Source organism: Lynx rufus, unplaced genomic scaffold (genome assembly GCF_022079265.1).
Source record: "Lynx rufus isolate CCGP_SWC_20201006 ecotype Redwood Valley unplaced genomic scaffold, mLynRuf1.p SCAF_5, whole genome shotgun sequence".
Classification (NCBI taxonomy): domain Eukaryota; kingdom Metazoa; phylum Chordata; class Mammalia; order Carnivora; family Felidae; genus Lynx; species Lynx rufus.
Window position 1 is genome coordinate 107,773,919 of NW_025814867.1, and position 17,082 is coordinate 107,791,000.

The 17,082-nt window shown below is 34.7% G+C and overlaps 1 pseudogene; it reads left to right on the forward strand.

Annotated features, from left to right (window-relative positions):
* Window positions 1-327: 327 nt before the first annotated feature.
* LOC124527245 (zinc finger protein ubi-d4-like) overlaps window positions 328-17,082 on the forward strand; it is a 99,720-nt pseudogene continuing 82,965 nt past the window's right edge.

Genomic DNA, 17,082 nt, shown 5'->3' on the forward strand with positions numbered 1-17,082 from the left:
GGCTGGAGAGAGAGTATCTCACTGTAGAGAGAGAGAAAAGACTTTAAAGAGATGATTCTAAGATGAAGTTTGAAGATTATGTTTTATTAGGTAGAAAATATAAAGAATGAAATTTGAAGAGGAAAGCCTGGAAATAGGCATGGAGACCAAAAGGAGAATGGTATTATCTAGATGTGCAATTATTTTGACTGGATTACAGGCCAAGGAAAAATATTGTGAGAATAATCTGAAAAATTATACAGGAGTACTTTAATGAAGGTCTGTGGCCTTTAAAAATATATTATATATATATACACATATACATTTTTTTTTTGGTAAAAGGGTACAATGGAACAGCTATACTATCTGCTGTATGACTTAGATTATGAGGACAATGTGCAGATCAAGAAGAGACTGGAGGCAGAAATGTATAGCAAGTTAATGAGATAAGCCCTTAAAAGAGAAGCAGTATAGCAAAAGAATGGCTGTATTGAGAGATACTTGAAGAATATATCCAGAATATTTGATAGATTAGATGAAGAGATATAGAAGGGAAAGTTGAATGGGAATGTTTAGGATTCGGAAGATACTAAATGAGATAATAGGTAAAGGAGTAGTTTTAGTGAGAATGTGTGTGTGTTGTGTTAGGTGTAGAGATATTCAGTAGACAGAAATAGTGTGAAATCAAAGATACTAACTTCTAGTTGGTATCATAACAATAATCATTGAAACTATAGAATACTGTATGGCATAAATAATACCACATAACTCTTATTTAAGCTTAAATTGTTGCTTAAGTTAGTTGTTTCTGGGCTATTTCTGCTTCTGGGGAGAATTATAACAGGATTATTTTCACAGTTGCTTGAATGGTGGTGGTTGGTGTGGGTAGAAAAGAGTAGGTAAAATTTTAGTTTTTTTACCATACTTCACCAAGAGGAGGTCCACTTGTGTTTATTTGTCTGTATTTCTTGGTATTATTTCATTATAAAAGGTTAAAAGGGAATTGGAGAAAGTACATAGATTTCTCTTGCCCCCCCCCCCCGACTCCACCACATGCATGGCCTTTATTATTATCAGTATCTCCTACCAGAGTTCTTTATTTGTTACAGTTGATGAACCTAAGTTGATTCATTTTATCACCTGAAGTTCAGAGTTCACTCTTTGGATATATTACATGGATTTGGAAAAATGTATAATGACATGAATCCACCATTATAATACCATAGATGAAAGTTTCACTGCCCTAAAAATTTTCTGCCAACTGAGTCCCCTCACCCCTCACCCTTGGTAACCACTGATCTTTTTACTGTCTGCATAGTTTTACCCTTTTCCCGAATGTCATGTAATTGAAATCATACAATGTGTATGTGATGACTTGAGTCTTTGTATCCATGAGCATTTAGAATCTTTCCTTTTTTTAAGTTCTTCTTTGATTTCCCTTATCACAGTTTTGTAGTTTTCCTCATACAAATCTTAAACATACTTTTTAAAGTTTATATTGAAGTATTTCATTTTGGGAAATGCTAATGTAAATGGTATTGTGTTTTTAATTTTAAATTCCACTTATTCATTATTGATATATAGGAACATGATTGACTTTTATGGATTTACCTTGTCCTGTAACATTCCTATAGTCACTCATTAGTTTCTAAAGTTTTTTTTCTGCTCTTTTAGATCTTCTTCATAGATAATCATGTTATCTAAGAACAAGGACAGTTTTATTTCTTCCTTCTCAATATCTTTTATTTCATTTTCTTGTCTTATTGCATTACCTAGGATTATCAGTACAATGTTGAAAAGCAGTGGTGAGAAGGAACATACTTGCCTAGTTTATCTTATTTGTAGGAAGGCTTCAAGTTTTTTTAATTTTTTTTTTTACATTTATTCAGTTTTGAGTGACAGAGACAGAGCACAAGCGGGGGAGGGGCAGAGAGAGAGGAAGACACAGAATCTGAAGCAGGCTCCAGGCTCCCAGCTATCAGCATGGAGCCCAACGTGGGGCTCGAACTCACAAACCGCGAGATCATGACCTGAGCTGAAGTCGGATACACAACTGCCAGAGCCACCCAGGTGCCCCTCAAGTTTTTTATCATTAGTATATTATCTGTAGATTTTAAAAATAGATATCCTTTATCAAATTGAGGAAGTTCCTTTCTATTCCTTATTGAGAATTTTTATCACAAATTGGTGTTATATTTTTGCCATAATTTTTCTACATCTATTGATGTAATTGTGAGGTTTTTTTGCCTTTTTATGTGATGGTTATGTAATTATTTTTCAAATTATGAGCCAGCCTTACATACCTGGGATAAATCCTACTTGGTTGTGGTATATAATTCCTTTTACACAGTGTTGGATATGACTTGGTAATATTTTATTGATGATTTTTTAGAGGTATTGTGTCTGCAGTTTTTTTTTTATTTGGAATGTTATTGTCTCATCTTTGTTTTAAGGTTAATTCTGGTCTCGTAAAATGAGTTAGGAAGTATTTCTTTAGCTTGTGTCTTCTGAGAGAGAGAAAGAATTGGTAAAAGTTCTTCCTTTAATTGGTGAAATTCACTTGTGAACCCATCTGAGTCTGGAGCTTTCTGTTTTGGAAGGTTATTAATTATCTATTCAATTTATTTATTTGGTGTTGGTCTATTCAGATTTCTTTTTTAAATGAAAGATAGTGCTAATCTATGATGTAACTCCAACTCTTTAGCTATTTGAGAGACTTTTAACTAAATAGACTTGTTCTAGTGCTTGCCAGGTTATTGAGTGTTAATATTCGCTGCAGTATTACTGAGTTACAGATATTTTCCTGCATAATTTGTAGGAGAGCAACATAGGAGGTACTCAGTGGTAGGACCAAGAGATGGCCAAGAGTATTAATTAGCAGCCACTCAGAGTCACCTGTTAAAAACTTTTATTTGTATTCAGGGGTTTGAAAAAGATGAATTGTCTGAGTCTAGAGGATTTCAATGTGAATTCTTGGGTGACATGTAAAACAGAGAGTTCCATTTTGGTAGGGTAGTAGAAACACAATTAATTTTGTGATCCCAATTGCTCCATCCAAATTTATCATAAAATATGTGTAGAAATTTTTAATTTAATTTTAATATTATGGTATAGATGAAAATCTAAAATTTAAAAAAAAAAGGAAAAAAAAACACTCATGAAGAGGAAAAGCATATTCATTTCTTTATAACATTTTTCAAACAAGTGATCCAGGGCCTTAAAATTACTTCTGTCTTTTGCAATTCAGGATTATTTTCTTCTTCTTTCTGAAACTCTTCCTTATACACTGTTTTCTATGCCCTGTGCCTACAACCTATCCTGTTAGAACCTGATTAAGGGAAGACAGATGGTCAAATAACTTTTGAGGCTCAGTAGTTTCTTTATATAGCTTCAGTCAAAAACATTGACCCGAATACTGTCTTCCTTTTTAACTGAGATGTTAAAAGCTATTTCAGGGATTCTTTTTTTATTTAATTATGCTTATACTTAATTAAATCTACATAATTCTGCTGATTTCCATCATTATAAAGTATTGTTATAGGCATGCAGAGAATAAATAGACTTGATTCTATCAGGAAAAAATGAGCAAATGCTGAGAGTTGCTGATTCTTTAAATTATTTTATAACGTGTTTAGTAAAGAAATCAGCTCCAAAAAATACTTATATCCTTGCTTTTCCTCAGGACCATGCTCGAGTAATGATAAATTGGCTAATCCCCAGAGCCTACCCTAGGTTATGTGGTAATTTTCTCCTCTCTCTATTTTTCTTTTTTTTTTCTTGGTCTGCAGTCCTACACACCCCAAATTCTAAAGCTTCCTCCTGATTTTCCAGAAATTCTACTGTGATATATGTTGTTCCCTATCCTGAACTCAAACTAATATTATTTCTCAGCTGGTGTCTTGTGCTCTAGATTCATTCATCCTTACCCTACCTCAGCTATCAACAATTCAATATAACTCATGTGAGACTCATCTGTCCCTGTGTACTCTAACCTCATAGAAATAGTCCTCTAATTGGATATTTTGGGCTGCTGGGGTACATAAACATATTTTCAGAGGGTAATGAATTTTGTATAAGAATTTATAAAAAATTGTATTCCAATGATCATCAATAATAAGCATATTTATATGCTTGTTAATATTATTGGGATAAATACTGAGTTATTCAGTATCTTTATGAATTACTGAGCTGCTGATTACCATCATTTTTACAGCTTGCATAGGACATGTGCAAGTGCAGTTATTTCAGTAGCAAGATGGTTAGCAAGACCTGTTTATTCGGATTCCTCTCAGCATCTGTCTGTCTTTGAGGATAAGAGTGCTTTTTTTCCTTTGCGTGTGGGAGGGCACCTCTCACATGAAGGTCCTATGACCTGCTTCAGGGAAGAAAAAGGGGTTCAAAGAGTCTTTCTACACCGGATGTTTCTCAGATTCCTTCAACATAAGATGTTCAATATGGCAAAGCATCGCATTTTGTGAGTAATGTATTCTGAACCCTGATACATTAAATTCAAAGAAATCAACTCTGTCATCACCAGTACTGCTCATTGCTAGCCAAAGAAATGTGTCAATCACATTTCTTTATTACTAACTTGTGAAAATTCATTGGCAATAATTATTTTGGTCAATATAAAATAAATGTTATGTTCCTTATTCTATCAATATGGGTTAGATATATATATTTAACATAATTTTTTTTAAAGCCATAAAGCTAAATCTATGTTCAGGTGAGTGAGGCAGTGTTTAAAGGTATCTTACTAACATTAGCCTTTGAGAGTTGCTCACAAGAAGAGTTTGGGCTAGATGCAAATTGGAATTATCCTGAATTAGCAAATATATTTTCAAGTTATTAACAGTATACTTATGTTAATAGCCATTTTCTGACTTAATTTTACTAAAGCCAAAATAAAGAATCAGAATAAATCTAGGCCTGAACTTGGTGCTACTGCTTTTATTTTTAAACTTCATATTAGAAGTCAGTGAATTGGTTTCAGGAAAAAAAAATCACATTAAATAATGGATGTTATTGAATTTCATTGTTTTTTAGAATCATTTGTATTTATAATTTGTTTTATTATTTAAAAAAGTTATACTCACAAGTGCTTGTATCTACTGTTAGATTTATACATTTTAAATAGTATCAAAACAAATGTAACACGCATTGACACAGAGTCCAGTAAAATCATTGCATTTCATTTCATTTGGATATCACTTAAGTTTCAAGGACAGTGCCTCATAGCTTGCAGATAACTGGCATGCCAGTCTCTGAGTTAGCTAAATGTCTCAGTTAGTAGAATTGAGGGTTTTTTTTAACCCTTTTACTAATGTTAGCATTTAAATACAGAACAGTACATTTACAGACCGAATTTATAAACAGTGGCTAGTCACCTAAGAAATGCCTTTTGCAGACTAACAAGCATGCAAAAAATATTAATCATTACTTTTGAGTCATAATATCTTGTCTGTTATCTTTTTTCTTACAAATTATGCCAGTCCCAATCCTCTATCCTCTCAAAAATATTACATTTTAATTTATTTAAAGACAAGTAATTTTAAAGATAAATTCTTCAAAATAGCTTGATTATTTTTATTCGTGCTGATTGTTTTGCCTTCTCTGCTGTCTCTCACATCAATGATGAATTCTCTTTATAATATTACATATTTGGAGGAATGGGAACTATCAGAATTAATGTTATTAATAAACAGTTTGAATTTTTGTCCTTCAGATGATCTTAGGTATTAATCATATATATCTTAAAAAGGAATTATTTTGTTATGGAATATTATAAATGTATAGATTTTACAGGTACTGGCATTCACAATTGAAGTGTCTCATCTTTCTGAGGACATCTGCTTTTACTTACACAGGAATGTGTGTGTATATTTAAAATAACATTTTAATGTAAATATTAATACAATGTAATACAAACATTTTAATGTAAATAAATATACTTTAATATATTTAAATGTTGATTGTCATCATGGATTTTTGGCATATCAAGAAATAATGAATGGTGCATGCAGTATTTATTCAGGTATACAGAAATTTGTCAGGATTAAATTGAAATAGTAATTTTGTCATAAAACAAGTAAATATTAATCATACAATTAAAAACTAAAGGCCAAATAAAATGAGTAAGATATCAGGGGTGTCTGGGTGGCTCAGTTGGTTAAGTGTCTGACTTCAGCTCAGGTCATGATCTCACAATTCATGGGTTTGAGCCCCGTGTTGGGCTCTGTCCTGACAGCTCGGAGCCTGGAGCCTGCTTTGGATTCTCTGTCTCCCTCTGTCTCTGTTCCTCCCCTGCTTGCACTCTCTTTCTCTCTTTCTCTCAAAAATAAATAAAGATTTAAAAAGTTAAAAAAATAAAAATAAAATGAGTAAGATGTCAGGTTCATACAAAAATATAAAACTGATGCAAACATCAAAAGGAACTGATTTTTGATGCTAGTACAGATGATCTGGATGCAGGTTTGTGTGAACCATGATATTTTCATTACACCAAATGAGAGAAGAAAAATAAAATGAAGATACATGTTACTAAAAGGAAGATTCCTCATATGGCAATAGATGATGTCAATTCATCCCTGAGAGAATATGACATAGTAAGAGGGTGGTTGAGTTTAGAAGCATGAATCAGGAAAATGAGTGTGTATTTAGCAAATAATAATGATTTGTGAAACCCTGTCGAAGACTTGATATTCTGTAAAAAATTGTTCAGAACCAATATGTAAAACTGGGTAAGTTATTGAAAAAAATCATGTTACTTTGTTGTTGGTGGTGGTGGTGGTGATGTCACAGGCCAATCCATTTCAAATTTTTGAAATATTAATATTGTAATATTGATTAATTGTTTGATTTCGATTTATTTATTTATTTATTTATCTTTTAATTTTTTTTTTCAACGTTTATTTATTTTTGGGACAGAGAGAGACAGAGCATGAATGGGGGAGGGGCAGAGAGAGAGGGAGACACAGAATTGGAAACAGGCTCCAGGCTCTGAGCCATCAGCCCAGAGCCTGATGCGGGGCTCGAACTCACGGACCGTGAGATTGTGACCTGGCTGAAGTCAGATACTTAACCGACTGCACCACCCAGGCGCCCCTCGATTTATTTACTTTGAATGAAGACATTCTTTAAGCCACTGGAGTGAGAAGGTATTTAAAGTATATGCAAATATGAAGCAGTCCAAATGAATGGATAAATGAGGATGTAGTATATAAATGCAAAGGAGTATTATTCAGCCATAAAAAAGAAGGAAATCTTGCCACTTGCAACATGGATGGATGCAACATGGAAATCATATCATGTTTCATTCAATGTGGAATTTAAGAAACAAAACAAATGAACAAAGAAAAAAGAGAGAAACCAAGAAAGAGACTCTTAACTATAGACAACAAACTGATGGCTACCAGAAGGGAGGTTGGGAGGGGGATGAGTAAAATAGGTGATTAAGAGTACACTTGCTATGATGAGCACTGAATAATATATAGAACTGTTGAATCACTATATTCTACACCTGAAGGTAATATAACACTGTATGGTGACTATGCTGGAATTAAAGTTGAAAACAAAAACAAAAACAAAAACAAAACAAAACTTTTTTTAAAAGAAAGTATATGTAAAATTCTAAACATTTCTTTATTTGAGAGCATTAAGAAATGTAAAATCCAAATGCTTAATAGTGAAGGAGAACAAAATATGTGACCCCAAACTATGCCACTTTGGCATGTGGATTATTTTGGGCTCAAGGCAATTAAGACCCAGCCGATACAAGAAAAACTTTTGGCTAGATGGGTGATGGGTATTAAGGAGGACATTTTTTGTGATGAGCATTGGGTGCTCAACTGGGTATTGTATATAAATGATGAATCAGTGAATTCTACTTCTGAAATCAATATTGCACTGTATATTAACTAATTAAAATTTAAATGAAGAAAAAAAAGAAAGCCTTTTACAAAGCACCTAAAATGATTTACAAGGGGGCCTGGCTCAGAGAGAGATATTACCAGAAATAACTTTGATCTGAATGACCTATCTGTATAACAGGGCAAACATCCAATTACTAAGCATTTGTTCTTATTGTCCTGTGAATTACCCTTTTCCCCTTTGAAGCCCCAGGCCTCTATCCCATTCCTTAGCTCAGGATGGCCTATATACCTCAACTGGCCAACTTGTCTATGGGTCTCATTTTCTTATGGAGTTCCAGTGCATATGTAATTGAGTTTGTTTTTCTCTTGTCAATCTGTCTTATGGAGGGTTAAGGAGACCTGGAGGGTAAAGGAGAAAAATTTCTTTTCCAACACTGGCAACCGTGTGTAAAATATTGAAAGAGCAATTTCTTAAGAGTGGAGGTGTTTATGTTTATGTGCCTAGTGCAACTGTGAGAACAGTATTATACTACGTATGTGTCATTGTTCAATGAGTTCACTTTTACCAAAGAGAATAGAGCCTTTCTCTTGCCGGCAGGACCACTCAGGATACAGACACATGGAAATGAAAAATGGAAAACAATATATGTAAATAAAGTATTACGGTACCCTTTTTCTTGTTACTTTCTCACCCTTTTGCCATTGTACACTGATGACAAATGATGACTTCACTGCAGCAAGAGGGTTGCAATTGTTTTTCAAAAAGTCAGTCTGCCAGAGAGTAAATTTTTAAGTCACGAGTCAACAAACAGTTGAAGAGAAACCATGTACGTACTGTTTCTCTGGTATAATAAACATGTCTAAACTATTTCACTGTTCTGGAGACTTTTCAGTACAATTTGTTTTTAAAGTTATAGTGAAGTAAGGCAATTCCTTTTTTAATGTCAGGAAACACTTCCGATGACTTGGAAATAGGCAAATAGAATTCTGGTGTCTTTGGAGTGGTATGCTTGCATTGTTTAGTGGACTCATTGGAGATTATTCAGTCCCATAGGGGTGTATCATTATGTCTTCCACTAGCAACTGAACAACTCTGGAGATAGAAGTTAACTTGCAGAGAACCATAATGCTGACGGCAATGCAAGTGATTTTTTTCACGGTGATATGAAGGAAATGTGTCCTGTAGAGAATACAGATCTCTGTAATTAAACCCTCATTTGAACTGGTTTTAGTGTCTACTGGCTCACTCATTAATTAATGAGTTGACTAAAATCTTTGACAATTATTCATTTTATGTTTGTGTGTGAATCAAATTAATCTTTTTTTGAAAATTATAGTTTATTGCTATTATTAAGTGAATTAATGGCTGGAAGAACCAGAAGGTAAGAAGTTAAACAGGGAAAATTGGTCTTAACATGTGTTCAGGTGCTTGGGTTGTCATTATGATATTGTTTTTGGCTCATAGCTGCTCCCTTCTCTCTGTGTTAAAGCAGTGAATGAGATTTTGTTTTCATTTAACTGATACAAGCCAGGCTTTTAAATTTTAGAATGCAGGCATATTCCCCTCTAGAGTGATTGAATTCACTTTATAAAGATTTAGAACTATTTACTTAGGTGCATATGGGGGATGAAGGAATTGGATAGGGTGGAGGTGCCAGAAACCTGGAAGAAAGTAAGAGAAAGAATGACTTCCTTGGGACAGAATCATGGCAATGCTCTCTTTAGTGCCTCCATCCTCTCTCATCAGCCTACTTTGTTTGTGGCTGCCAGAATAATTAAAGGAGTTGGGAAGTAGGTTCTGTTACTATCTTGCTTTTAAGCTTTGCTCTCAGGTTGATTAATGCTTTCTTTACACTTGCACTGGGCTGCTCTACATTTCCTTTGTAAGTAATGCTAATTAGGTTGAACAAGCAGCAAGTGCTTGCAGAGCTAGTGTTTAAGCCAGAATAACTCCTGGGAGATCATGATGCTTCCGGATGAAACTAAATGGAAAAAAACAAGGATGTAAAAAGGCATTTTCATTTATCGTTTTAGCAAATGTCAATTGAGAACCTACTATGTGTACTATGGCTATCTAAGGAAAGAGTATTCATGCAGTGTCCTGTAGGTGGCTGTCTTCTTTTACATTCGGAAAAGGCAAGGAGACTAGTGTGGCTGGAACTAAGGAATGAGGAGGAGAGTGGCAGATGAGTTCAGGGAAATAGAAGAAACACGTATCATGTAGGGTTTGGAAACTATATGTTAAGAACCTTTCTTTTTTTTCTCCTGCCTTTAATTTAAATGGACGTCATTGGATAATTTTGAGTAGATCATTGTATGATCTGACATGCTTTTTAAAAGATAACTCCTACTATATTAAGAAAAACATCAAAAGTCACAGAAATTGGGACCCTTACAAAATGATAAGGGAGAGTTGACTGTGCCTTGGGCCAAGGTATTCTCAGAGGAAGTGGTGAGGAATGGTCAATGAGTTGGATGTATATATGAGAGATAAGAATCAGTGCTGTTTTCTTTTTTTTACTGTTTGGCATAAAGAACTGGGGAAATGGAGCTGCCATTTACTGAATGAGACATAGATTTGTAAGACCTACTTTCTTAAGGGGTGAGTGGAATTAGCAATTTGATTTTTAGTGTATTGTCATTGCCTATTAGCATTGAAGTGAAAATGTTGAGATATAAGAGTCAAGTTCAAGGGTGAGCTGGTAGTATTTAATGGGTTTTCTTTTAGTGATTTATAATTAACATTTACTAAGATGCACAGTTTTATTTTTTTAATTTTTTTTTTTTTTTGAGAGAGAGAGAGAGAGCGAGCGAGCTTGTGTGTGAGAGGGCAGAGGGAGAGGGAGACAGGGAATCTTAAGCAGGCTCCACAGCCAATGTGGAGCCCAGATACCTGACTTGGGGCTCGATCTCATGACCAAGAGATAATTACCTGAGCTGAAATCAAGAGTCAGACACTCAACACTCTGAGCCACCCAAGCACTCCTAAGATACACAGTTTTTAAGTTTGTTGAGTTTTGACAATTGTACATATCATGTAATCAACATCTAGAACAAATTTTAGAAACTTTACATTATTCCAAAAAGTTCCTTAAGTAGATGATTACCTGTACTAGCAGATTATTGTTCAAACCCCTTCTATCCCACCCTTGGAATAATTACTATCACCATGGACTGGTTTAGCCTATTCTACAACTTCATAAAAGTACAATTACACAATGTATATTATAAAATCTTTGATTTATTTGCTCAGCACAATGACTGGAAGATATTTTTATACCATAGCATTTATAAATCATATATGTATATGGAAACCTATTTATTGATCATAGGTCTCCAAGAAATATCTTAAATTTTGCTGTAAGAATGCTACATAAACAACAAATCCAAAAATTTATTAGCTTAAAACAAACATTATTTTTTACTCAATGGTCAGTAGGCTGTCTGGGATTCTTCTTGGCTTAGTTTGACTAGGCTTGGGTTTAGGTCTTCTCCAGATGTTTGTGTGTTGGAGACTAAGGTGAAGTGGAGTAACTATGTGCTGCAGTCACAACCATTTCTTATGGTGGATCACAGGTGGGAAAGAAAGCCAGTAGAAACTTGGAACTGATGTATTTTCATGTCTTCCCACATCCCTTGGCTGAAGCAAGTTACTTGGCCAAGAGCAAAGTTAATGGAGTGGGGAAATTTAGGTCTTTGTTGGTGTTGGAGAGAAAGGCGAATGGAGACTTGTGGAAAAATAATACAGTTTTACAGGTGAACAGAGTAAGAGATATCAGTCATATTTAAGGAGAAAATATTCAGCGCAGAAGATAATGAGTGCTTGGTTTAATTGTGTGATATAGAAGAGACCCAAATACTGCTCTTGTGGCATTTAATCTAACATTGGACCATGTTACTGCTTTTGTTTCATTAATAACATTAGGCTTGCACAGTGAGAAGAAGGACTTTGAGACCAAGATAAAGGACAAGACAGACTACACAAGCGTAAGTAAGGAATGGCAAAATGCCCCTTATCCCACCATTATCCTTAATATGCTTCTCAGTGTACTAGAACATTTGTATGCCTGAAAAGATAAGTAATAAGAAAAGTCTCACTTTTTTTGGAAATTCTTGTTGAAGTTAGCACTGAAGGAGAAAAGGTAAATTTTACTAGAGATTAGGGTATTGTTTTTTCTAACCATATAAGGAAGACCATTTAAATATGGAAGCAAAGACCCTACCTGTTTTTCCTTAGGATATATTTTTTTTCAGTCGTCAGGCAGCCTGAAGGGAACACAGTAATGAGCACTTGTGCTAAGAGTATAAAGCTGTTTCAGTTTAAGGAGAGATTCCCATGGCTTTTGAAGTAATGTCGGGAGGAGGAGCAGTTAGGGAGGCAGTAATTATTAGTGACTGATGGCTGGAGACAAATGGTAACCATTTTCATTTAGGTACTAACAGAACATTAATGTCAATTCTAGAGGGAGAAAGGGAATATACAGAGCTGAAGAGGTATAATGAACAAATTTGTGGTAAGAGTTAAAACAGGGGTAAATATAGCCTGACGAATCACGTTTTGAGGTCAGAGTCCTCCAAAAAGGAGAATTTATGTTATGCATTAGAGGAGAAAGTTGAAAAATCGGTTGGGGCCAGATTTTGGAAGGCCTTTAAAAGGCTAGAGTATTGAATTTGGACTATATATTGTACATAATAGGTTGTTACTCTATGTTTTAGAATACTTTAAGAATGCTAAAAGCAGTATTTTAAGGAAAATAATCTGAGAGTAGAGGTTGGAATTATTAAGCAGGTAAATTTGATATCAGTCATAGCAAATTAGGAAAACATGACTAATCAATGTGTAAGTCATAGGGGTAGAAGCAGTGTGGGAAGCAATGGATAGTTTTGAGAAATATAAGTTTACAATTCATCAAGTATGGCAATTGATTAAAGATCAAGTATGGCAATTGATGAAATAGGAAAAAGGTAAGTTAAAAAGAAATGATTGCCATGTTTGAGACTTAATTACTAAGAGGATGTTGATTCCACATGACTTTATAAGTGACGAAAGGTATTTGAGATCTATGCTATTCTGAGTCCATTTAACATTGTTTAAAGAGAATTTCTGTTAAGCCTGTTTAAAATTAGCTTTCATGTGCAGATGCATGTATGTATGCTGGAGAGGAGAGTGTGGGCTTTATAAAAAGTGATAAAGTAAATGGAATGCTTGTTTAGAGGCTATGAAGACACAGCAAGAAATAAAATAGATTTTTTTTTTACTCTATGAAACCTCTCCAAAACACTATAGAGCAAAATTTAGTGTACAGTAGAGCCATCTTGGAAACCATTCATGTCAATTTAATCTCTAAATTATTATGCCTAACACAGTGTCTTGGTCATCATAAACACATTGTTGCCTTTATGGAGTGTTTTTCTTGCAGTAGCTCCAATGGTATAAATTGTAAGGATTTCTGTAAAGCATAGAGTGCTGTCCAAACTCAACTTATTTTCACCTTGATTTACATATATGATAATATATGTGATGAATATCTTATCCAAGCATCTACAGGAATATTTTTTTGTTACAGATTTATTTCTGTTTGGGAGAGGAATAATTGCTTTTCATGATTCAGTTGATGGTTTATTGAATGCATTCTATTTGAGAACTACTAGATTAGTTGCTGGAGATACAGAGGTAGAAAAGGCATGTAGCTCAGAGTTTAGCATGGAAATAAAAAGAATGAACACTTATAATAGAGTTTGTGAGACATGTTATGGTGGAATTATGCCCAGAGTGCTATGGCACTGCAGTGAAAGGGTTCAGATTGAGGGTAGGGGATCAATGTTTGAAGGATGACTAGGAGTTAGATATAGCTAAAGTTGGAGGGAATGAAGAGTGGAGAATATTCTTAACATAGGAAACAGACTGCATAAAGGAATAAGGGATGTTTTGGGAAATTCAAGTAGTTCACTATGTCTGAACTGAAGAGTGAATATGATGCAATAGCAGAATGTAAAGAGTCTCATGGTACTTTGCCTATGTTCGTTCTCCATAAGGTCCCTGTGTATCAGGAACTCCAGTATCAAAATTAACAACTCAGGAAACAACAGATGTTGGTGAGGATGTGGAGAAAGGGGAACCCTCTGACACTGTTGGTAGGAATGCAAACTGGTGCAGCCATTCTGGAAAACAGTATGGAGGTTCCTCAAAAAATTAAAGCTAGAATTAGCCTATAACCCAGCAATAGCACTACTAGGAACTTATCCAAAGGATACAGGAGTGCTGGTTCATAAGTACCCCACTGTTTATAGCAGCACTATCAACAATAGCCAGATTATGGAAAGAGTCCAAATGTCCACCAACTGGTGAATGGATAAAGAAGATGTGGTATATTTATGTAAGGGAATACTACTAAGCGATGAAAAAGAATGAAATCTTGCCATTTGCAACAACATGGATGGAACTGGAGGGTATTATGCTAAGTGAAATAAGTCAGTCAGAGAAAGACAGATATATGTTTTCACTCATATGTGGAATTTGAGAAACTTAAGACCATGGGGGAAGGGAAGGAAAAAAAATAGAGAGACTCTAAAATACAGAGAACAAACTGAGGGTAGATGGGAGTGGGGGAGTGAGGGGGCAGGGAAAATGGGTGATGGTCATTGAGGAGGGCACTTATTGGGATGGGCACAGGGTGTTGTATATAAGTAATGAATCATAGAATCTACTCCTGAAAGCAAGACTACACTGTATACATGGTATGGTAGATAACTTGACAATTAATTCTATTAAAAAAAAAAAGAGAGAGAAGTTCCAGTATCTCCTAGGATCTAATCTTGTTCACTAGAAAAATAGAGTTAGTGGAAATCACAAAATACCAAATTTGGAAAGGAATGTTGAAAGTGATATATTAAACTCATAATTTGCCAAATATTTGAGTACATAAAATTAAAACTTCAGTTTCTAAATTAACAATTGAAATCAGAGATGCCTGGGTAGCTCAGTCGGTTAAGCATCCCTCTCTTGATTTCGGCTCAGGTCATGATCTTGCAGTTTGTGAGTTTGAGCCCTGTGTCAGGCTCTGCACTGATTGTGTGGAACCTGCTCAGGATTTTCTCTCCTTCTCTCTCTAACCCCTGCCCTGCTCATGATTTTTCTGTTTCTCTCAAAATAAATAAATAAACAATTTTTTGAATGTATAAAAATTGAAAATAGTAGTTCGAGTATGACTAAAACTAAGACTTCCTGATTTATTTTCAGTTTTCTTACTAAAGAACTAGTTGATAGTCTACTTTTCAATAAGATTTAGAACTAACTGTTGAATACCTTGTTTTATTTAAGTTTAAGTGCCAGCTACTGTGTAAAACCTCTTTTTAGAGTAAAATGTTAAAATACTCCGCTTTGTTCCAATTCCAATCGTTTTGTTAGAGAAGCTTGTTGATTCTCATCTCATTCAATAGGCAGAGTTGATGGACACTATTGAAGCCTAATTATATTTGATGAATGTACCACATGTCTAAATCATTCTCTTATGATTGGGATGACCATATATTGGTATTCCCATAAAAGGCCCAATTTACTACTGTTGTTCTAAACATAATTACTAAGAGCTCCTATTTCATTCTCCAACAGCATCCAACTTTGGGCAATAAATTATACATTTACCTTCATAGTCAGATGAATCCTTTTATAATTGGCATAATGGTTTTGAAAAATTTCATCCAATACCATTTAAAGATATAAATAGAATTCAGTTATTCCATAACCAGGGTATGTGAACAATAAGAGATAGAGACATGTGCTATAGGCACTCTTATAACTGAACAAGGAAATCCCTTAACTTGCAGAGGGCAGGAAGATACACTCTTACTACATTTATTCTAGAACCAATTCAGGGGAGGTATGACCATAAGTTGTGTCTAGGACACTTCTAATAGAACATTCCGAAAGGCTATGTGGTCTTTGAACTTTCCAAGGGGCTTTTAAAGAATTGACTGATCTTCTATGCCTTGTTGTGAGCAATGTGTATTTTCTTTTGTATCCTGGCTAAAATATCTCTTCCTGCCATTTCCCACACAGTGTGAGAAGGAACTTAACAGAGAGTGAAGATCCCTAGATAGCAATCTACTGCCAGTCTAACAGCCCCCACATAACAGTTATTTTTGCTTTGCCCATGGAGCTGCTCTGTGTTTAATGCCTCCTTGACTGAGGAGCCAAATTTAACCACCTCAGAGCCATGTGAAAACTGTGAGTGTGCATCATTTCTGAGTGTCCTTATTCAGATACAAGAGATGTTGAGCTGTTTTAAATCACCATTTCTTCTTTCCAGAAATGTGATTATGCCTGCTGGAAAAAAAGGAAAGCAAACCCTCTCTGCTAGAGACTAGCCAGATATATGTCCTCATGTATGTTTAACAAAGTGGGAATGAAGAAAAATAAAATAACCAAGTGGAAACTCATATCCTTAATATGACAGAAAGGCTCTCAGCACCCTTTCAAGAACTTTTAAGCTTAGGTTAAAATTCTCTGGAGTGAGGCAACTTTAAACTCAGCAATATAGCAAACATATGTATTCAACAATAAATAATTCCACAGTAAAGGAATCTAGGAGTGGACTTATGGTAGGGATAGTAATAAATTTATATAGTTTAGAACAAGCAGTTTAAAAAAATGACACTTGAAAGGATTAGTACAGTGACTTATTTGATAATACATATTTGCCTAAAGGAGTCTTGGTGGGTTTGCTATAGATAAGAGAGAAAATTCAGTTATACTCAGCAACAACTCTTTCATTCCTAAAATCCATCTGCTCAAGTTTAAAAATTATTTTCCATTGAAGTATAATGAACATGACTATCTATATACATATTTTGCCAAACTTTCCCCAAAAATGTATTTGAAGATAAATCACAGTCCAATGCGTGAAGAATCATTTTGCTGAAATTTGCTAATGCTGATCAGCATAAATCTTCTTCTTCAACTAATGTCTGTCTCATCTATATTTAAATACGTTCAGCAATTAGAAATCAAGGCTATTTGATCACTGTTGTAGATCTTTAAAGTTTTCTCTTTAAAGGAAATAAAAACATGAAGTGGTTTCACTAGTAGCAGACTGCACAGGCTAGCAAGATTGCCAATGATATTCTACTATTCAAAGTTCGTTCTTGACACCAGTTCTGTACCCCCACCCCCACATTGGCTTTATCATCTTGGCCTAGTGACCTGACCAGCCAGGGTTATCTAGGACCTGTA